The 24,375-nt window shown below is 34.9% G+C and overlaps 1 long non-coding RNA gene across 1 annotated transcript in view; it reads right to left on the bottom strand.

The window, feature by feature from the left end:
• Positions 1-7,216: 7,216 nt before the first annotated feature.
• The window catches only part of LOC108528281 (uncharacterized), a 166,275-nt gene continuing 149,116 nt past the window's right edge, over positions 7,217-24,375 (bottom strand). Inside the window, exon 3 of the long non-coding RNA XR_001885088.1 lies at positions 7,217-7,336. This is a non-coding gene — a long non-coding RNA (uncharacterized LOC108528281). The remainder of the gene's footprint in view (positions 7,337-24,375) is intronic.

The following is a 24,375-nucleotide window of genomic DNA, read 5'->3' as shown; positions in this document are numbered from 1 at the left end:
AAGAGGGAAAATACAATTTGAAGAGACAAAGAAAATATCAGAAACAGACACAGGAGAAATGCTGGAATTATCAGATTGGGAATTAAAACAACTATGACTGATATGATAAAGACTCTAATTGATAAAGTAGACAGCATGTAAAACCAAACGGGTAATGTAAGCAGAGGGATGAAAAATTAGAAAGAAACCAAAATTGCTATAGAGGAAAAACACTGTCTCAGAAATGAAGAATGCCTTTTGTAGACTCCTGAGATGACTGGGCATGGCTGAGGAAAGAATCTCTGAGAATATGTCAGTAGAAACATACAAACTGAAATGCAAAGGAAAAAAGGCTAAGGGAAAAAAATAACAGAACATCTAAGGACTTTTGTAGTGGGACAACTACAGAATGTGTAACTTACGCATAATTAGACTACGAGAAGAGAAGAAACAGAGAAAGAAACAGAAGAAAAGCTTGAAACAGTAATGACTGAAAATGTCCTCCAAAGTAATGTCAGACACCAAACCACAAGTTCAGGATGCTTACAGGACAATAAGGAGGATAAATGCCAAATACACCCACACCCACACCTAGGCATATCATTTTTAAACTATATAAAATCAAACATTAAGAAAAAGTTTTGAAGGAGGTCAGAGTAAAAAAAAAACAACACCTTACCTATAGGGAAACAAAGATAAGAAATGCATGACTTTCCTCAGAAACCATGTAAGCAAGAGAGTGGAAGGAACTAGTTACAGTGTTGAGAGAAAAACTGCCAATCTATAATTCTATATCATGTAAAATTATTCTTCAAAAGTGAAAGAGAAATAAAGTCTTTCTTAGACAAACTTGAATGAGAAAAATTGTTGGCACTAGACATGCTTTGCAAGATATGTTAAAAACAAAATTCTTTAGAGAGAAGGAAAACCTTATAGGTCAGAAACTTGGTCTACATAAAGAAAACATTAAAGAAGAAATAAGTTAAGGTAAAATAAAACCTTTTTTTATTCTTAATTGATCTAACAGTTAACAACTTATTCAAAAGAGTCATAGCAACGGTGTATTCAATTAGGTATGCTTATGTATATGTCATATACATATATATGCACATTTATATGTAAATGAAATGAATAATAGGAATAATACAAAGAATAAGAAGTATTAAGTGTAGTTGGTTAATATAAAGCACTCACACTACCTGTGAATGGTATACTGTTATTTAAAAGTGGGCTTGGATTAAGGTTTTTTTTTTTTTTTTTTTTTTTTTTTTTTACAAATTTATTAGAGCAAGCACTAAAACAAGTAAACAATGAATATAACTGATATGCTAAAACAGGAGAGAAAACAAAATTATATAAAATGCTCAATTAAAACCACAAAAAGCAAAGAAAAAAGAATAGAAGACAAAGGCAGAAAAGTAGTAGCAAAGAATAAGAGTAACAAAGGGAAAAGAGTAACAATATGGTAGATATTAGTCCAAATATATCTGTAGTCACTTTGAACATCAATAGCTTAAATACATTAATTAGAAGGCAGAGGTGGTCAGAAGAGAACAAAAAATAAGATGCTACTATGTGCTGTCTACAAGAAGGCCACTTTAAATACAAAGACATATCGAATAAAAGTAAATAAATGTGGAAATATGTCATGCTAACACTAATCAAAAGAAAACAAGATAATATTAATTTGAGACAGAGCAGACTTCACCACAATGTAAGTTATGAAAAGTAAAGACTATTACATAAAGATAAAGGGTTCAATTATTCGATAAGATATAATAATCCTAAACGTATATATGCCTAATGACAGAACACCAAACTAAATGAAACAAACACTGATAGAACTGCAAAGAGAAATAGATTAATTCATTGTGATAGTTGGAGATCTCAAAATGTCTACCAAAAATGAACAGATCCAGTATGGAGAAAATCAGTAAGAACACAGTTGAACTGAAAAACACCATCAATCAACTAAATATAATGGACATCTACAGAGTATTTTATCCAAGAGCAGCAGAATACACATTCTTCTTAAGCTCACATGAAACTTTTACCAATATAGATCACATTCTGGGCTATAAAACACACATTAACCAATTTAAAGAAAAAGAAATCATGAAGTATCCGCTCACAGAACTCAGCGGAATTAAGCTACAAGTCTGTAATAGAAATATAACAGAAAATTTCCAAAATAGTTGGAGATTACACAACACACTTCTCAATAATACATGGATCAAAGAAGAAATACTCAGTAAAACAAGATATTATTAACTAAATGGAAATAAAAGCACAAATTAATACACTTCTTAGGATGCAATGAAAACAGTGTTTAGAGGGAAGTGCATAGCATTGAATGTACATATTAGAAAAGAAAAAAAATCACACTTTGGAAGAAGACAATGATTTAATAAAAATACGCCAAAATGATATTAGTGAAGATAGTGAAATAATGACCTCTAAAATTTGCCATTCTATAAAAGCAATGAAAAAACTGGAAGAAACCATCAGAATAGACTTTTTCAGAACTCTGGATACTAACCAAAGGCTTATAGCATCCTTTGGAACATTTAGTCAAGAAATATTGCTGAATCTCAGTAAGAGCATCAAGATTTGTGGTACTCTAACCTTCTTCCCATTTCTGCTACCAAATTCATCTGTCATCCTGAAAATTACACTCCAGATTCCTAAAAACTAAGGGAGTAAAACAAAGTTAGAGCCCTTTAAAGGACTCTTTTTTTCTTTTCTTTTTTTTTAGACAGTCTCGCTCTGTCACCCAGGCTGGAGTGGGTGATCTCGGCTCACTGCAAGCTCCACCTCTCTGGTTCATGCCATTTTCCTGCCTCAGCCTCCCGAGTAGCTGGGACTACAGCATGCACCACCATGCCCAGGTAATTTTTGTATTTTTAGTAGAGACGGGGTTTCACTGTGTTAGCCAGGATGGTCTCTATCTCCTGACCTCATGATCAGCCTGCCTCAGCCTCCTAAAGTGCTGGGATTACAGACGTGAGCCACCGCACCCATGCAAAAGACTCTTTTTTCAAAGAATGATTATCAGGTCTCTCTGGTGGTTCTTAGGATGACCCCAATCAAGACATGTCTTGACCCAATTCAAACTTGTGAGGTACTGAAGCCTCTCTTTGGAAAATGTTTGTTGAATGTTTTGACACCCATTTTTGCTTGGGACAATAGACACCAGTTGGGAAAAACTATAGAGTAGCCAAAAACCTTAAAGGAAAAGCTTATGTGTGAGATGTATATAAGAGTTTTGAAAAGCTCTGACTTATACCTGGGAATGTAGAAAACTGTGAATATGTAGCACTGTGCCAAGCTCATTAGAAATCTGAGAAGGCCCTAAGCCCTCACATTCTAATTGGCCTTGAGTCTCTGAGCAAAGGAAGTGGTGACTAAGGCAGAGTTGTAAACTGTCTGTCTGAGTGTTGAAAGCATACTTCATCATATATATAGGGCCCCTTAGCAAAGACTGCGAGATTGATTGGTTCCAAGGCATTCTAAGCAAACCTTTTCTAATGATTAGCTAACCATCAAACTTACTGAGTAGAGATTACAGTGCCTACAAATGAGAAAGATACAGACTTCATAGAATTAGTCCAGGAGTCACTAAACAAACCAACAGTAACAATTAAACAAGTAGCTATAAAAAACTCTGCAGAAGAGGGTGAATGTGATTTCCAGAGTTGCCACATTATATTATTTAAACTACTCAGTTTTTAACAACAGCAACAACAAAATGAGAGTTGCCAAAAACACAAGAAAATATGAACCATAGACAGGAAAAAAAAAGGCAATTCTTAGAAACTGTGCCTGAGGAGGCCCAGATTATTGACCTACTGGACAAATAAGGTCCTCAAGTCAGTATTTATAATTATATTCAAAGACCCAGAGAAAACTAGTTCTAAAGAATTTTTTTAAGTATAAGACTGATATCATACTAAATAGAAAATATCAATATAGAGATGGAAATTTTTTTGAAAAAATAATAACTTGGAGTTGTAAAGTACAATATACCACTATGAAAAACTCAGGCACAGAGATGGAGCAAAATGACCAAATATAACTCTCCAGTGATTATCTCTGTACAGGAACAACAAATTAAACAACTTTCCACATGAGAAAGCACCTTCATAAGAACCAAAAATCAGGTGAATGATCACAGTATCTAGTTTCAACGTCATATCAATGGAAGAGTCACCAAGGAGGGTAGAAAAGAAAGCCTTGAATTGCTGACACCACTTCTCCCCCATCCCTTAGCAATGGCTGCAAGGCATGGAGAGACAATCGGTCTGTCTAGAGGAGGAAAAGCACAGTAATTGTGGGACTTTGCATTGGAACTCAGTGCTGCCTGTCACAGTAGAAAGCAACACAGGGCAAAATTCAGCTAGCACCCAGAAAAGAGCATTTTGACTGGATCAAGCCAGAGGAGAACTGTCCATCCCAGTGGTCAGAACCCGATTTCCTGTTAATCCCACGATCACCAGCTACATTGTTCTGGGGACATATATAAACTTCAAAGGCCGTTTAGGCAACAAGAGCTGTAATTCCTAGGCAAGTCTTGAAGTTGTGCTGGGCTGGGATCCAATAAACTTGGGTTACACAGGACCTAGTGAGATGCAAGCTAAAGTGGCCAATAAAGTGCTTGCATCATGCCTCTCCCAACCACAGGCAATGCAGCTTTGGGAGAGATACCTTCTTTGGACTTGAGAGAGAAGAGGGAAGAGTAAAGAGGAATTTATCTTTGCAACCTGGATACCAGCTCAGCCACAGTAGAATAGGGCACAAGGTGGATTCTGAGGCCCCCATTCCAGGCACTAGTTCCTGAATGACATTTCTGCACATACTGTGGGCCAAGAGGGAACATACTGCCTTGAAGGGAAGAACAAAGTTCTGGTGGGATCCATCATCTGCTAACCAAAGAGCTCTTGGGCCTTAAATAAACACCAGTAGTAGCCAAGCAGTATTCACTGTGAGCCTTGGGTAAGACCCAGTGCTGTGCTGGCTTCAGGTGTGACCAGCTCTTTCCCAGCTGTAGTGGCCATGGGGAAAGCCTCCTTCTGCTCGAGAAAAGGAGAGGAAAGAGTAAAGGGGATTTTGCTTTGCAGTTTAGGCACCAGGTCAGCCACAGTGAGACAGAGTACCAAGTGGGCTCCTGGCAACCCCGATTATAAGCAATGGTTCCTGGATGACATTTCTGGGCTTGACTTGGGCCAGAAGGGAGCCCACTTCTCTAAAGGGAGAGACTGAGGCCTGGCAGCATTTACAAGCTGACTGAAGAGCTGTTGGGTCCTGAGTAAACATCAGTGGTGGCCAGGCAGTACTAACCATGGGCCTGAACAGCAGTGCACATGGAAACAGAGTTCTTCTGCTTGAGAAAAGGAAAGGAAAGAGTGGAAAGGACTTTATCCTATGGCTTGGATGCCAGCTCAGCTGCAACAGAATACAACACCAAGGAGATTTCTAAGGTTCTGCACTCCAGGCCTTGGCGCCTGGAAGGCAATTCTGGATCTGTGCTGAACCAGGGAAAAGCTTGCCTTTTGGATGGGGAAGGACACAAGCCTAGCTAAGTTTGCCACATACTGATTGAAGAGCCTTGGGCCTTGAGTGAATATTGGTGGTAGCCAGGGAGTGATTCCTATGGGCCACGGTTGAAACTCAGTGCTGTAGTGGATTCAGGTTGAACCAAGCACTGTTCCAGTAGTAGTGACCACAGGGGTACTTGTGTCACCCCTCTTCCAGATCCAGGCAGCTCATCACAAAGAGAGAGACTTCATTTGTTTGGAGGAAAATAAGGGAAGAGAACAAGAATCCCTGTCTGGTAATCCAAGGAATTCTCTTAGATTATATCCAAGACCCCCAAGATGATACCTAATTGAGACTGCAAGAACCACAACATTACTAAGTTTGGGGTGCTCCCTAATGCATATATAGCTGCAGTGACCAAAAACGTAAGATTACAACACTCAATTCCCTTTGAATACTTGGAAACTCTTCCCAAGAAGGACAGGTACACACAAGCCCAGACTGCAAAAACTACAATAAATACCTAACTCTTCAATGCCCAGACATTGATGAACATCAACAAGCATCAGGACAATCCAAGAAAACAGACTTCACCAAACAAACTAAATTAAACACCAGTGACCAATCCTGGAGTTACAGATAAATGTGACCTTTTAGAGAGATAATTCAAATGAATTGTTTTGAAAAATCTCAGTGAAATTCAAGATAACACAGAGAATGAATTCAGCATCCTATCATATAAATTTAACAAAGAGATTGAAACAATGTTTACAAATCAAGCAGAAATGTCAGGAGCTGAAAAATTCAACTGGCACACTGAAGAATGCATCACAGACTCTCAACAGCAGAATGGACCACACAGAAAAATTAAAGATCTTGAAGACAGGCTATTTGAAAATACACAGTCAAAAGAGACAAATGAAAAACAAAAAGTGTAATGAGTCATGCCAACAAGATATAGAAAATAGCTTCAAAAGGACAAATATGAGACTTATTAACCTTAAAGAGGAGGTAGAGAGAGAGATCAGGGTAGAAGTTTTATTCAAAGAAATACTAACAGAGAACTTCCCAAAGCTAGAGAAAGATATCAAGATTCAAATACAAGATTATAGAACACCAAGCAGATTGAGCCCAAACAAGACTATCTCAAGACATTGGATAATCAAACTCCCAAAGGTTAAAGATAAAGAAAGGATCCTAAAAGCAGCAAGAGAAAAGAAATAAATTACGTACAAAGGAACTCAAATGCATGTGGCAGCAGACTTCTCAGTGGAAACCTAACAGGTCGAGAGAGAGGCATTACATGTTTAAAGTGCTAAAGAACTAAAACTTTTTTTTTTTTTTTTTGATTTAATAAAAGTTTATTTTTCCAAATGTAAGTTGGTTGGACCTATTCATGCATCTCACCAGCACTGGAGCAATTCTCCGCCCTTGGTATTTACTGGTGTAAATTACCTTGAGCTCTGGGTTTTGAAACCAGTTTGGATAAGGCCTTTACTAAGGAGCTCCTGAAAGGCTGCCCTGGCCAGAGAGCTCAAATCTTCAGTCTGCTCAGAGACCACAGCTGGGGTTATAAGTTTTAGAGTTGGGGAGCTTCGCGTTACTGAGTTTGTCATAGTGATCTTTGTCAGATACCAAGACTAAAGTTATTGAGCTTGTCCCGAACTTTGCCTTTGGACCCTTTCTTCTTTTTTGCCTTGCCCACGGATTTTGGTTCACCTGGGTCTTTGTCATTCTTGGCCGACTTTCCGGCGTCCTTCTTCTCCTTGTCCTTGGGAGGCATTGCGAAGCTCAGAGAGCAGCAGCGGACACCACAGGCTTGCTAAGATGTCGGACAAAAAGGAAATAAAACTTTTTATACTAGAATAGTACATCCAATAAAATTATCCTTCAAACATGAAGGAGAAATAAAGACTTTCCTAGAAAAAAATATGCTGAAGGATTTTGTTAACACCAGACCTGTGTTACAGAAAATGCTAAAACAAGTTCTTCAATCTGAACGGATATTAATGAGCAATGAGAAATCACCTGACGGTATAAAATTCACCAGTAATAGTAAGTATAGTAAACACAGACAAACACAGAATATTATAACATTGCAATTGTAGTATATAAATTACTTATTTCTTAAGCAGAAAGACTAAACTATAAGCCTACCAAAAATAACAACAACAACAACTTCAAGGCATAGTATAAGAAGATATAAACAGAAGCAACAAAAAGTTGAAAAGTGGGAGCATGAACTTAAAAGGTGGATTTTTTATTAGTTTTCACTTTCCCTGTTGTTAGTTTGTTTGTGCAATGTGGTAAGTGGACAAGAATTTAAAACAATAGGTTTTAAGATGTTATTTGAAAGCCTTGTGGTTACCTTAAATCATAAAACCTACAACATACACATAAAAAAATAAAAAGCCAGAAATTAAAACATACCACCAGAGAAAATCACCTTCCCTAAAAGGAAGACAAGAAGAAAGAATAGAAGGAAGAGAAAAACACAAACAATCAGAAAACAAATAACAAATGGAAAGAGTAAGTCCTTACTTATCAAAAATAACATTGAATGTAAATGCGCTAAACTCTCCAACCAAAAGACATAGAGTGGCTGAATGGATTAAAAATGTAATAGCCAATGATCTATTTCATATAAGATTAGTAACCAGAATATATATGCAGCTCAAACAACTCAATAGGAAAAAAATCTAATAATCCTATCAAAAATAGGCAAAAGATCAGAATAGATATTTCTCAAAAGAAGACATACAAATGGCAAACACATATATGAAAAGGTGCTCAACATCATTGATCATCAGAAAAATATAAATAAGAACAACAATGAGATACTCTCTCACCCTAGTTAAAATGACTTTTATCCAAAAGAAAGGCAATAACCAATTCTGGGGAGGATGTGGATAAAAGGGAAACCTCTAACACTGTTGGTGAGAATGTAAATTAGTACAACCACAGTGGACAATGGTATAGAGGAGCCTCAAAAATTAAAAATAAAACTACCATATGCTCAAGTAATCCATTGATAAGTATATACCTAAATGAAAGAAGATCAGTATATTGAAGAGATATCTGCATTTTCATATTTATTGCAGCACTGTTCACCAATACTTCAGGAAAGCAAGATTTGGAAGCGACCTAAGTGTCCATCAACAGACAAATGGATAAAGAAAATGTGGTATATGTACACATTGAAGTACTATTCAGCCATAAAAAAGATCCTGTCATTTGCACCATTATAGATGGAACTGTAAATCAACTATGTTAAGTGAAATAAACCAGGCACAGAAAGACAAACTTCACACACTCTCACACATTTGTGAAATCTAAAAATTAAGTCACTTGAACTGATGGAGATAGAGAGCAGAATGATGGTTACCAGAGGCTGACCAGAGTAGCAGGAGGCAGAGAAGAAAAGGGGATGATTAATGATGACAAAATATAGTTAGATAGAAAATAAGATCTAGTATTTGATAGTGTAACAGGGTGATCACAGTCACGAATAATTTACTGTACTTTTACAAATAACTAAAAGAGGCCGAGAGCAGTGGCTCACGCCTGTAATCCCAACACTTTGGGAGACCTCAGGTGGGTGAATCACCTGAGGTTAGGAGTTTGAGACCAGCCTGACCAACATGGTGAAACCCTGTCTCTACTAAAAATACAACAATTAGCTGGGCGAGGTGGCAGGTGCCTGTAATCCCAGCTACTTGGGAAGCTAAGGCAGGAAAATTGCTTGAACCTGGGAGGTGGAGGTTGCAGTGAGATGAGATCAAGCCATTGGACTCCAGCCTGGGCGACAGAGTGAGACTCTGTCTCAAAACAAATAAATAAATAAATAATGAAAAGAGTACAATTTGAATGTTTGTAACACAAGGAAATGATAAATGTTTGAGGGGATATATATCCCACTTACCCTGATGTAACTGTTACACATTGTATGCCTTTATCAAAATGTCTCACTTACCCCATAAATTATACACCTACTATTTACCAATAAATATTAAAAATAAAAGTAAAAGAAAACAAGAAAAATTTAATAAAGGGCCTGAGCAGCATATTTGATCAGGCAAAAAACTCAGCGAATTTAAATGTAGGTCAATTAAGATTAGCATAAGAGACAACGACAACAACAAGAAGAATTGAAGGAAAAAGGAAGAACAAAAGGGGGGGAGCAATAAAGAAAGAGCATCCCTTCAGAGAACTATGGGACACTATAAAAAGTATGTAAATATACATAATATGTATCCCAGAAGAACAGAAAGAGAAAAATGTTTGAGGTCGTAGAGGTCAGGCAGTAGAGACTCCATAGAATTAGTCTATAGTTTGAGGAAATAAAGGCTAAAAATTTCCCAGCTTTGACAGAAATAAACAAACATTGGTCTACACATCCAAAAAACTCAACAAACTCTATGTAAGACAAACTAAAGCAAATCCACACCTGGATACATCACAATCAAACTGTGGAAAGTGAAAAAAAAACAAAGATAAAATCTTTTTTTTTTTTTTTTTGAGACAGCGTTTCACTTTATTGTCCAGGCTGGAGTCCAGTGGTATGATCTCAGCTTACTGCCACCTCTGCCTCCCAGGTTAAAGCGATTCTTCTGCCTCAGCCTCACAAGTAGCTGAGACTACAGGCATGTGTTACCACGCATGGCTAAATTTTTGTATTTTTAGTAGAGATGGGGTTTCACCAGGTTGGCCAGGGTGGTCTCGAACTCCTGACCTCAAGTAATCTGCCCACTTCGGCCTCCCCAAATGCTTGAATGACAGGCATAAGCCACTGCACCCGGCCAAAGATAAAATCTTGAAGGTCACAAATGATTTATTATGGACAGGGATCTTTCATAAGATTGACCAGTTTTTTTCTCTTCTGGAACCATGGAGGTCAGAAAGCAGAGAGATGATGTATTCTAAGTGATGAAAGAGAAAGCTGACAATCATGAATTCTGTATCTAGCAAAACTATCCTTCCAAAATGAAGAAGAAATGAATACATTCCCAGATGAATATAAACTGATATATGTCTCTAGCAGTCCTGTCTTATAAAAAGTACTAAAGAGTGTCTTTCAGACTGAAATGACACAGCACATTGTATTAGTCAGCATTCTGCACAGAAACAGAACCAGTAGAAGACCTGAGTGTGTGTGTGTGTGTGTGTTTAATTTATTATAGAATATGACGTTTATAATTAGGAGGCTGAGAAGTCCCACCATCTGCTCTCTATAAGCTGAAAGCCAGTGGTGTGATTCAGTCTGTTTGAAGCCCTGAGAATGGGGGCAGCCAATGGTGCAATTCCCAGTCCAAATCCAAAGGCCTGAGAATCAAGGGGCAGAGTGGTGCACTCATGTAAATCCTGGAGCTTAAAGGCCTAAGAATGAGGAGGTCTGACGTCTGAGGGCAGGAGAAAGATGGATGTCCCAGCTCTAGAAGACAGAAAATTTGCTCTTTCTCCACTTTTTTTGTTCTGTTAGGGCCCTCAATATACATTAGATGATGACCACTCACTTTTGGTGAGGGCAGAACATTGGTACTCAGTTTACTGATCCAAATGCTAATGTCTTGTAGAAGCACCCTCACAGACACACACAGAACTAATGTTTTACAGTTTTTCTGGTCATTGTTTAGCCCAGTCAAGTTGACACAAAATTAATCATCACACATATTAAATGGTAACTCAAAACCACCCAAAAAACTAAAAAGCACAGTAAATGTGAAGACATAAATATCAGAGAATATAGAAATATATCTTCTGTTTGCAGAATGTATAAATATATCCTTTGTAACTTTTGCTTCCTATCTTAATAATACACGTTAAGTTGATGGACATACAATGTATATAGATGTAATTTGAAACAATAAAGCATTAAGGGGGGGTAAAACATAGAAGCAAAATATTTGTATGCCATATTAGTTTGCTAAGGCTACCATAATAAAGCATCACAGACTGGGTGGTTTAAACAAATAAAATTTATTTTCTTACAGGTCTAGAAGCTAGAAGTCCAAGATCAAGGTGTCAGCAGGGCTGGTATCTTCTAAGGCCTCTCTCTTTGGCTTGTGAATTGCCATCTTCTCCCTGTGTGTTCACAAGTTCCTTCCTCTATATGTATCTGTGTCTACATTTATTCTTCTAATAGTAAAATGTGACATATTAGAGTCCATCCTAATGACTCCATTTTAACCTACTAACCCCTTTAAAGACCCTATCTCCAAATATAGTCATATTCTAAAAGACTGCGTGTTAGAACTTCAACATATTAATTTTGGGGAACATAAGCCCATAATATGTACTATTGAACTTAAATTGGTATTAATGCAAACTAGATTATTATAAGTTAAGATCCTTAATGAAATTCCAAGGACAACCGCTAAGAAAACAACTGAGAAATATTTAGTAAAAGATGATAAGAGAATTAAATGTCAAAAAAAATTAATTTAACAAAAAAATGGCAGTAATGAAGAAATTAAGGAACAAAAAAGACATGGCAGGTTGAAAACATATAGCAAAATGGCAGACATAAATTCTACCATGTCAGTTATTACATTAAACGTTAATTGATCAAATACTACAATTAAAGTTAGAGATTGAAAGAATGGCTAAAACAATGATCCATCTATGTGCTGTTGATACTTTAGATTTAAAGATATAAACAGATTGAAAATAAAAGGCCAGAAAAAAAACATACCAAGTAAACAGTAACAGCAAGAGAGTTTGAAGTGGTTATACTAATATCAAAAATAAAAAATAGATTTGAAGACAAAAAACATCGTTACCAGAGAAAACAAAGGATATTTTATAATGATAAAAAGTCAGTCCCTCAAGAGGATATAACAATTATAAACAGAACAATGGAGCCCCAAAAATCCATGAAGTAAATAATGATAGAATTGAACAAAGAAAGAGACATCTCAATAATCAGTATTGCTGACTTCAACACCCCACTTTCAATGCTAGATAAAACAACTAGACAGGAGGTCCCAGGATGTAGAAAACTTGAATAACACTGTAAATGAACTAGACCTGAAAGACATCTGTAGAACACTCCATCAACAACAGCACGATACACATTCTTCTCAAGTGCACATGGAACATTCTCCAAGACAGGCCATATGTTTGGCCACAAAACCCATCCTAACAAATTCAAAAGAATTGAAAACATACAAATTATGTTCTCTGACTCCAAAGAAAGGAAACTTAAAGTAAATAACAAGAAACTGAGAAATTCACAAATGCAGGGAAATTAAATAACATTTCTAAGCAACCAATGGGTCAAAGAAGAAATCATAAAGTAAATTAGAAAATGCTCTGTGATGAATAAAACAGAAACAACACATACCAAAACTTAGGGAATGAAGTGAAAGTAGGACACAGAAGGAAATTTCTCACTGTCTTAACACCTATATTAAAAAGAAGTTCGCAAATCAGTCACTTACACTTCTACTTTATGAAACAAGAAAAAAACAAAAAGAAAGAAAAGTCAAAACCCAATTAAAGCAGACGGAAGAAAACATCAAAGATTAGATTCTGAATACACAAAATTGACAATAAGAAAACTAGACAAATAATCAATGAAACCAAATGCTGATTATTTTGAAAAGATCAACAAACTGACAAAATGTTAGCTATAGAAACCAAGAAGAAAAGAGAGAAGGGAAATTACTACCACCAGGAATGAAAGAAAAGACATCACTAAAAACATCACAGAAATAAGGGAATATTATGAACAATTATATGCCAACAAATTAGATAATCAAGATTAAACAAATGAATTCATCAGCACATATAAAGAATTATATACCATAAGTGAGATTTATCTCAGAATATATGCATAGTTCAATATATGAATATTGATCAATATAATGTAACATAATAATATAATAAAGGGGAAAAACACATGATCATTTCAACAGACAGAAAAACTTTTGACAAAATTCAACAGTCCTCATGATGAAACACTTAAAAAAATAGAAAAAGAGGGAAAGTATTGTAACCTAATAAATGGCGTCTATGAAAAACCCACAGTTAACTTCATCCTTAACCATGAAAAAACTGAACATTTGTCACTTAGGATCATGAGAAAAGGGAAAGATATTAACTCTTGCCGCTTTCATTCAGTATTGTGCTGGAGGTTAGACAAAATAAAAGAACTGAAAACATCCAGATTGGAGAGAAAAAACAAAATTATCTCTATTTGCTAGAGACACGTTATATAAAAATTTTAAATAATGCACATGCATACACTCACACATAAAACTGTTAGAGTAATAAATATTTACAGCAAGGTTGTAATATACAAGTTCAACATACAAAGTCAATTGTATATACACGAGCAATGAATGATATGAAAATAAAATTTAGAAAACAATTCCATATATAAATATCATTAAAACAAGTAAAATGCTTATGAATAATTAAAAAAAAAAGAATTACAAAACTAATACTTTGAAAACCCCAATTCATTGTTGAAATTCATGTTGAAAAAAAATGAAAAGTATCTAATAAACAGAAGGACATCACATGTTCATGGATTTGAAGACAAAATGTTGTTTAGATGGTGATACTTCTCAAATTAATCTACAGATTCAATGCAGTCCCTATCAAAATTCCATCTGTATTATTCACTGAAATGGAAAAGTTGATCCTAATCCATATGGAACTGCAAGAGTCCCAAATAGCCAAAACATCTTGGGGAAAGATAGACATATCCTATCTTTATGACAGTATCACACTATCAACCAAAGCTATAGTAATTAAGACAGTGTGATACTGACATAAAGATAGACATATCACTTCATGGAATGGAACTCAAAGTCTGTAAATAAACCTGTACAATTTAGTTTTGACAAGGGCACTAAGGTCATTTAATCAGAAGACAATAATTTTTCAACAAATTGTTTGGGGACAACAGAATATCCAGATGAAAAGAAATGAATTTGGGCACATAGCTCACAATGTATACAAAAATTAACTTCATATAAATCAGAGTCGTAAGAGTATTAATTAAAACTGTGCAACTCTTAGGAGAAAACAATGAGGAAAATATTCATGTCATTGGATTTGGCAATGATTTCATAGGCATAACACCAACAGCACAGCCAACAAAATAAAATATAGATAAATTGGACTTCAAATCCAAAACTTTGCTCTTCAAATGACGCTATTAAGAAAGTACAAAAACCCACAAAGTAGGATAACATATTTGTAAATCATATGTCTGATAAGGGATTAATATCCAGAATATATAAAGAACTCTATATAACTCAACAATTTTAAAAAAACAAATAATCCAGTTTAAAATGGGCAAAGGATCTGAATAAACACTTCTCTAAACATGTACAAATGATAAATAACCATATAAAAAGATAATCAACATCATTATTCATTAGGAAAATGCAAATCAAAGCCATAATGAAATACTACTTTACACACAGTAAAATGTCTATAATAATTTTTTTAAATGGTGAAATGGTGATTAAATTAGAACCCTCATGCATTGTGAGTAGGAATGAAAAATGGTGCAACCTTTGGAGAACAGTTTGGCAGTTCCTCAAAACGTTAAATGTAGAGTTACCACATAAACCGGCAAGTTCACTTCTTAGGTATATATTCAAGAAAACTCAAAAACATATATTAATATACAAACTTGTACATGAATGTTTATAGCAGCAGTATTTGTAATAGACAAAAAGTAGAAATAATTCCATTGTCTATCAATTGATGAATAGATAAATAAAAGTGACACAGTCATGAAACATCTAATGCTCCTGTCAATGACAGACCACATATATGAGAGTAGTCGCATAAGATTACAATGGAGCTGAAAAATTCCCATTGCCTAGTGACACTATAGCTGTTGTAATATCATAGTACAATGCATTACTCATGCATTTGTGGTGATACTGGTGTAAACAAACCTATTGTGCTGCCAGTCATATAAAAGTCTAGCATATATAATTATGTACTTTATATATAACATTTGATAATGATAACAAACAACTGTGTTACTGGTTTATGTATTTACTATCTTATACTTTTATCATTATTTTAAAGTGTACTCCTTCTCCTTATTAAAAAAAAAACAGTCTAATATAAAATAGGCTCAGGTAGGTCCTTCAGGAGGTATCCAAAGGATAGGTATCTCCCTTGGATACCTCTCCACTGTTATCACAGGAGATGACAGCTCCATATGTGTTACTGCCCCTGAAGACCTTCCAGTGGGACAAGATGTAGAGGTGGAAGACAGTAATATTGATGATCCTGACCCTGTGTAGGCCTAGGCAAATGTGTGTGCTTGTGTCTTCATTTTCAACAAGTTTGAAAGTAAAACATAATAATAATAATTTAAAAATAGAAAAAGCTTACAGAATAAAATATAAATATTTTGTATAGATATACAATGTTTTCAAGCTAACTGTAATTACAAAGGAGTCACAAAGTTTTAAGAAATTAGCTTATAAAGTTAAAAAGTTATAATAAGCTAAGGTTAATTCACTATTGAGGAAAGAAAAAAATTTAAATAAATTTAGTGGAGCCTAAGTGTACAGTGTTTCTAAAGTCTACAGTGATGTTTAGTAATGTCATAGACCTTCACACTCACCACTTGCTCACTCACTCACCTAGAGCAACTTCCAGTCCTGCAAGCTCCATTTATGGTAAGTGCCTTATACAGATACCATTTTTTATCTTTTATACTGTTGTTTCACTATACCTTTTTTATGTTTAGATACACAAATACTTAGCAATGTGTTACATTTGCCTACAGTATTAACTTCAGTAACATGCTGTATGAATTTGTAGCTTAGAAGCAATGGGCTATACCACATAACCTAGGTATATAGTAAGCTATACCATCTAGGTTTGTATAACTACACTCTACAATGTTGCAGGACAACAAAATCACATAATGATGCATTTTCAATGCATCCCATTAGTAAATGATGCTTGACTGTTTATCCATCCAATGGGACACTACTTGATCACAGAAAAGAAATACAGTCCTAATATATGCTACAACTTGGATGAACCTCAAAAATATTAGTTTAGGTGAAAAAATGGCCATATTTTGTATGATTCTGTTGATAAAAAATCTATAGAATAGAAAAACTTATAGAGACAGGAGATTATTTGCCAGCAACTCAGGAAGTAGTCACCATTCGGGTGTGACTGATAACACAAGGTTTCTTTTTGGGTTCATGAAAATCTTCTGGAGTTAGTAATGTTTGCACAATCTTGTGACTATACTAGAAACCACTGAATTGTACAATTTTAAATGGTGAATTTTATGGTATGTGAATTATTAATACATATTAATTTTTAAAATAGAGGCTCTGAAGCATAAATAAATTCTCAGGGAGATAAGGGAAATACATAGTATTCAGAGAAATCACAAAAAATAAGTGAATATAAAAGGAACTGTCAAAGAACAAAATATTGAAAACTTTTAGAAAATAAAATTTGATAGTAAATTAGGAAAATGTCTCAAAACAGAGGACAGATATAAGTGAAGATATTCACAAAAGTAGAGCAAAAGGACACAAATGGAAAATAAGAGAAAATTTAAAGACCAGATAAGAGTACACCAGCCAGAGACAATGAATAGAGAAAACTGCTTGGTAACCTCATTATCAATGAAATAATTCTAGAAATTTTCCAAAGTCAATGAATAAAATTTCAAATCGAAAGGCCTATGCTCAGGCACATTATAATTTTCAGGACATTGGGAGCAAAGAGAAGATTCTCTGAGATTATGTATTAAAATGTATAATATAGTTCTCAAAATACTAGGAATCTAATTTTTTAAAATTTTCATCGACATTACCAAAACTAGAGATGACTGAGATTTTCAAAACTCTGAAGGAAAATCATTTCTAATCTAGAAATCTAGACTCAGTTTAGCTAAAATTACATGTGATGTTAAAATAAAGTTTTAAAATTGTTTTATTATACTTTAAGTTTTGGGATACATGTGCAGAACATACAGGTTTGTTAAATAAGTATACAGGTGCCATGGTGGTTTGCTGCACCCATCAACCTGTCATCCACATTAGGTATTTCTCCTAATGCTCTCCCTCCCCTAGCCACCCATCCCCTGACAGGCCTCGGTGTGTGATGTTCCCCTCCCTGTGTCCATGTGTTCTCATTATTCAACTCCCACTTATGAGTGAGAACATATGGTGTTTTCTTTTCTGTTCTTGTGTTTGTTTGCTGAGAATGATGATTTCTAGCTTTGAGTCCCTGCAAAGAACATGAATTCATCCTTTTTTATCCTTTTGTATGGCTGCATAGTATTCCATTGTGTATATTTGCCACATTTTCTTTCCAAATTCCTGAGAAAAGGTGCAGTGGAGATGCACTTTTGAGACCCAACTTGTTTAAAAAGATCTTTATCTTTTCTTTTCTTTATTTTCTTTTTCTATATAAAGATATTTTTAAACAAGTTGAGTCTCAAAAGTGCATCTCTATTGCATCTTTTCTCAGGAATTTACCAGAGAATGTTATCTACTAAAATGATAGTGTAAACCAAGAAGGAGGAATGCATGGATACAAGAAATGGAAGATCCACTTCAGAAGAAAGAGTCAAAGAAAATCCTAGGGGAGTGTTGAAGATCGTAGGTGACAGCTGGTGTACCAGAACAGATTGAGGACAACTGCAGATCAGAAAACTCTAAGATTACATTGGTAGAATAACTGATTTATCTGAATGTACTGCAAAAAGATATGGACAATTTGTGGGGTGTATGAGAATGATTTAGCAATGTAACAATACACGAAAAGTAAGTAAATTAAAAATATACTAATTAATTACAAAAGAAAACAATCTGTACACAAAAGAGAGTACACGAAGTATACTAATTGGTATAGCTATGAAACATTCACCACATTTACATAGTCACAAAACTATAAGTAACGCTGGTCTCACTAAAATTATTTTAGCATAATGATAACAAGAGGATAGGGAAATTGAGAGTGTTTGGTGAGGCCAGTGTGTATGTATTCTGGCAGGGAGGGTCTTCTGCAGTAGATTATTTACTTACTTTCCTTGTTGCCTGGCCCCTTTGATGAAGACTTGACCATATCATGTGCTTTGGCCAATGCAACATGTATAGAAGCAATGTGAGCAGTGGCTTTCTAGGTGCCTATGTGGTTTGACTTGACTGTCACATGTTTTTCCTCATAAGCAGAGCATGACCTGGGTAGTTTACTAGCTTCAGAATGACACATGCAGCAGATCTGAAAATAACTCCACATCTTGAAGCAGACATTTGTTTATATAACCAGTGATATATAGGGGGTCCTTTGTCGTGCAGTATTATTTCAGCAATCTGAAAAAATAGTCATCCGTACTCAGCTCCTTGATTTTTAATTTTTTAAAATAATGGGAATACAATCGGTGATAAAATAATTTAAAAATCAAGAGTGTGTATATTCATTAAAGATATAGTGCCAGCCGGGAGTAGTGGCTCACACCTGTAATTCCAGCACTTTGGGAGGCTGAGGCAGGAGAATCACTTGAGCCACGAGTTCAAGACAAGCCTGGGCAACAAAACAAGACTCCATCTCTGCAAACAGTTTAAAATTAGCTGGGCACAGTGGCATGCACCTATAGTCCCAGCTACAAAAAAGGATATAGGCTAAATGACAAAATAATTATCTAAAAAAAACGAAGGTATTTATTTTTGGAAAGGGAAAAAGACAGCAAGGAGAGTGAGTTTGGGTAGCTGCTGCTTTTTTCTTAACAAAGCTAGTAAAATTATTTGATCCTTCATATTACATGAATGTATAACTGACAAATTAATGACAAAACAATAAAATATGTACATATAATAGTAGTAATTGCTACAGCTAAAAGATAAAGCAAGATATTGTATCAGAATTTTGCAAAATTGAGTTGAAAATTGACCTGAGTGCTCCTTTTGGAAATTTGAATGTCAAGCAGGTAGTTTTTCTGGGGGTTTGTTTAGAGTTATTTCAACTAGTTTTTAAATTATTATCTCTCCTTCAAATGATCCCTATTTGTCTTCTTAAATTTTGTAGACCACCTAATTTTCTATCACTTTTCATCCTGTAAGCATATTTTAGCTGTATATAACTGCATTACATAAATAATAACTAAATAGATTAGTTATTTAAAGGCAGAATTGGGAGGGTATAGTTTATATTAAAATATTTCTCATAAGTATTATCAATAACAACTACGCTTCATTGCTGATTATGACAGTGCTATCTAATTGGGAAGACTTATCAGAGTATTTGTAGNATTTTATGGTATGTGAATTATTAATACATATTAATTTTTAAAATAGAGGCTCTGAAGCATAAATAAATTCTCAGGGAGATAAGGGAAATACATAGTATTCAGAGAAATCACAAAAAATAAGTGAATATAAAAAGGAACTGTCAAAGAACAAAATATTGAAAACTTTTAGAAAATAAAATTTGATAGTAAATTAGGAAAAATGTCTCAAAACAGAGGACAGATATAAGTGAAGATATTCACAAAAAGTAGAGCAAAAGGACACAAATGGAAAATAAGAGAAAATTTAAAGACCAGATAAGAGTACACCAGCCAGAGACAATGAATAGAGAAAACTGCTTGGTAACCTCATTATCAATGAAATAATTCTAGAAATTTTTCCAAAGTCAATGAATAAAATTTCAAATCGAAAGGCCTATGCTCAGGCACATTATAATTTTTCAGGACATTGGGAGCAAAGAGAAGATTCTCTGAGATTATGTATTAAAAATGTATAATATAGTTCTCAAAATACTAGGAATCTAATTTTTTAAAAATTTTCATCGACATTACCAAAACTAGAGATGACTGAGATTTTCAAAACTCTGAAGGAAAATCATTTCTAATCTAGAAATCTAGACTCAGTTTAGCTAAAAATTACATGTGATGTTAAAATAAAGTTTTTAAAATTGTTTTTATTATACTTTAAGTTTTGGGATACATGTGCAGAACATACAGGTTTGTTAAATAAGTATACAGGTGCCATGGTGGTTTGCTGCACCCATCAACCTGTCATCCACATTAGGTATTTCTCCTAATGCTCTCCCTCCCCTAGCCACCCATCCCCTGACAGGCCTCGGTGTGTGATGTTCCCCTCCCTGTGTCCATGTGTTCTCATTATTCAACTCCCACTTATGAGTGAGAACATATGGTGTTTTCTTTTCTGTTCTTGTGTTTGTTTGCTGAGAATGATGATTTCTAGCTTTGAGTCCCTGCAAAGAACATGAATTCATCCTTTTTTATCCTTTTGTATGGCTGCATAGTATTCCATTGTGTATATTTGCCACATTTTCTTTCCAAATTCCTGAGAAAAGGTGCAGTGGAGATGCACTTTTGAGACCCAACTTGTTTAAAAAGATCTTTATCTTTTCTTTTCTTTATTTTCTTTTTCTATATAAAGATATTTTTAAACAAGTTGAGTCTCAAAAGTGCATCTCTATTGCATCTTTTCTCAGGAATTTACCAGAGAATGTTATCTACTAAAATGATAGTGTAAACCAAGAAGGAGGAATGCATGGATACAAGAAATGGAAGATCCACTTCAGAAGAAAGAGTCAAAGAAAATCCTAGGGGAGTGTTGAAGATCGTAGGTGACAGCTGGTGTACCAGAACAGATTGAGGACAACTGCAGATCAGAAAACTCTAAGATTACATTGGTAGAATAACTGATTTATCTGAATGTACTGCAAAAGATATGGACAATTTGTGGGGTGTATGAGAATGATTTAGCAATGTAACAATACACGAAAAGTAAGTAAATTAAAATATACTAATTAATTACAAAAGAAAACAATCTGTACACAAAAGAGAGTACACGAAGTATACTAATTGGTATAGCTATGAAACATTCACCACATTTACATAGTCACAAAACTATAAGTAACGCTGGTCTCACTAAAATTATTTTAGCATAATGATAACAAGAGGATAGGGAAATTGAGAGTGTTTGGTGAGGCCAGTGTGTATGTATTCTGGCAGGGAGGGTCTTCTGCAGTAGATTATTTACTTACTTTCCTTGTTGCCTGGCCCCTTTGATGAAGACTTGACCATATCATGTGCTTTGGCCAATGCAACATGTATAGAAGCAATGTGAGCAGTGGCTTTCTAGGTGCCTATGTGGTTTGACTTGACTGTCACATGTTTTCCTCATAAGCAGAGCATGACCTGGGTAGTTTACTAGCTTCAGAATGACACATGCAGCAGATCTGAAAATAACTCCACATCTTGAAGCAGACATTTGTTTATATAACCAGTGATATATAGGGGTCCTTTGTCGTGCAGTATTATTTCAGCAATCTGAAAAAATAGTCATCCGTACTCAGCTCCTTGATTTTAATTTTTTAAAATAATGGGAATACAATCGGTGATAAAATAATTTAAAATCAAGAGTGTGTATATTCATTAAAGATATAGTGCCAGCCGGGAGTAGTGGCTCACACCTGTAATTCCAGCACTTTGGGAGGCTGAGGCAGGAGAATCACTTGAGCCACGAGTTCAAGACAAGCCTGGGCAACAAAACAAGACTCCATCTCTGCAAACAGTTTAAAATTAGCTGGGCACAGTGGCATGCACCTATAGTCCCAGCTACAAAAAAGGATATAGGCTAAATGACAAAATAATTATCTAAAAAAAACGAAGGTATTTATTTTGGAAAGGGAAAAGACAGCAAGGAGAGTGAGTTTGGGTAGCTGCTGCTTTTTTCTTAACAAAGCTAGTAAAATTATTTGATCCTTCATATTACATGAATGTATAACTGACAAATTAATGACAAAACAATAAAATATGTACATATAATAGTAGTAATTGCTACAGCTAAAAGATAAAGCAAGATATTGTATCAGAATTTTGCAAAATTGAGTTGAAAATTGACCTGAGTGCTCCTTTTGGAAATTTGAATGTCAAGCAGGTAGTTTTCTGGGGTTTGTTTAGAGTTATTTCAACTAGTTTTAAATTATTATCTCTCCTTCAAATGATCCCTATTTGTCTTCTTAAATTTTGTAGACCACCTAATTTTCTATCACTTTTCATCCTGTAAGCATATTTTAGCTGTATATAACTGCATTACATAAATAATAACTAAATAGATTAGTTATTTAAAGGCAGAATTGGGAGGGTATAGTTTATATTAAAATATTTCTCATAAGTATTATCAATAACAACTACGCTTCATTGCTGATTATGACAGTGCTATCTAATTGGGAAGACTTATCAGAGTATTTGTAGTAATTTAGAAGAAATATGAAGCTGAGACTTTTGGCTAAGCATTATGTTTTATTCTCCATTTATATTGGTAATCTTCTCCTACTCTTTAATCCTCAGAGATGTATGCTCAGGAAAATCAAAGAACAAGGTCATGATTTAATACAGCTGTATAACTACTCAAAGTGCAGGTTTAACAGCAAGCTTCTTGTCATTGCTCAAAGATATTTTAAAGCCTCAACACAAATGCTCACAAATTAATTATTTGTAATGTCCTCAATCCCCTTCTTGAATCTCTAGAGCTCTCACACTTTTTTAACCTTCACTTCCTAATAAGTGCTTAAAAAAAGAATCATAGAAAAATGTAGTTAATTAGATGAATTCACAGCCTTATTTTCTTTGTATAGTTGATTTCCACAGCTTCCTGTTTGTAGCCTTTTCTTTTCCACATTTTCTCTTAACATTTCCTATTAAATCCTCTTTCCCTAAGATCTTTTAAGATGAAAAGTTCACTAGAACAGTGAGGAAGTGGAGCATTAGTCATTCCCTGACGTCTCATGGACAAACCAAAATGTACTAAAGGCTCTTCCGTTAGAACAGAATCATGCCATTGTCTGTAATCCTAATTGCTTAATTTGTCTGTGACAAAATTATTTGAAATGAGCTTTTTCGGAACCAAGATAAAAAGCTTCCTAAAGGCCAGGTGCAGTAGCTCATGCCTGTAATCCCAGCACTTTGGGAGGCCGAGGCAGGAGGATCACCTGAGGTTGGGAGTTTGAGACCACCCTCGCCAACATGGCGAAACACCATCTCTACTAAAAATACAAAAACATTTAGCTTGGCATGTTGGCAGGCACCTGTAATCCCAGATATTTGGGAGGCTGAGGCAAGAGAATTGCTTGAACCCTGGAGCTGGAGTTTGCAGTGAGCTGAGATTGCCTGGGCAACAGAGCTGCCTAGAGACTAGAGAAAAAAATAGTGTAGCACTGTTTTGAAAGACATCTTTTTTAGGTTTGTGTTTCTGCCAGAGGTCCCTTCTATAGGTAATATATTTCAATTCAAGATAGAAGAGTGTTACTTAGAGCATAACGCCCTAGTCATCAATTTAGGTTTGAACATTTCATACATTTAGAGTTTAAGGTTTCAGTTTGGAGTATTCCTTATGAGAGTCACTTTTTAAGAAAGTTTGGATCTGTTGGCTTTCTGAAGATTGAATAGATTTCATGAAGCATGATGATGAGTTAGCTATAAAAGCATAAGGATTTATGGATTATATGTCCTATTAAATACACATAAGTTTAAAAGAAAGGAGAGAATTGGGCTGTATAATATGCATTTCAGATTTTGCTGAATATAGAAATTTGGAAATGGCTTAAAGTGTTAGCCAAACCAAAATTCAGTTAAATTTATGCAGTTCTGGTTTAACATGGATTTAAGTCCTCGTCGCATTGGGTTGCTTCCCAGAGTATGCATTATTTGTTGATTGCTTTGAAATATAGATCAATTTTAGCAAAAAATGATATAAACAGAAAGGAATATTTTGTTCTCCTGCATCAAAACTGAAATGCAATCTAACATATAATTTATACTCTATATCATTGGGCTTGTTTTTTGTGTAGGCAAAAAAAAAAAAAAAAAAAAAA

Source organism: Rhinopithecus bieti, unplaced genomic scaffold (assembly GCF_001698545.2).
Source record: "Rhinopithecus bieti isolate Rb0 unplaced genomic scaffold, ASM169854v2 scaffold_1673, whole genome shotgun sequence".
Classification (NCBI taxonomy): domain Eukaryota; kingdom Metazoa; phylum Chordata; class Mammalia; order Primates; family Cercopithecidae; genus Rhinopithecus; species Rhinopithecus bieti.
Note: the sequence above shows the minus strand (reverse complement) of the source record. Positions and strands in the feature narration are given on the sequence as shown.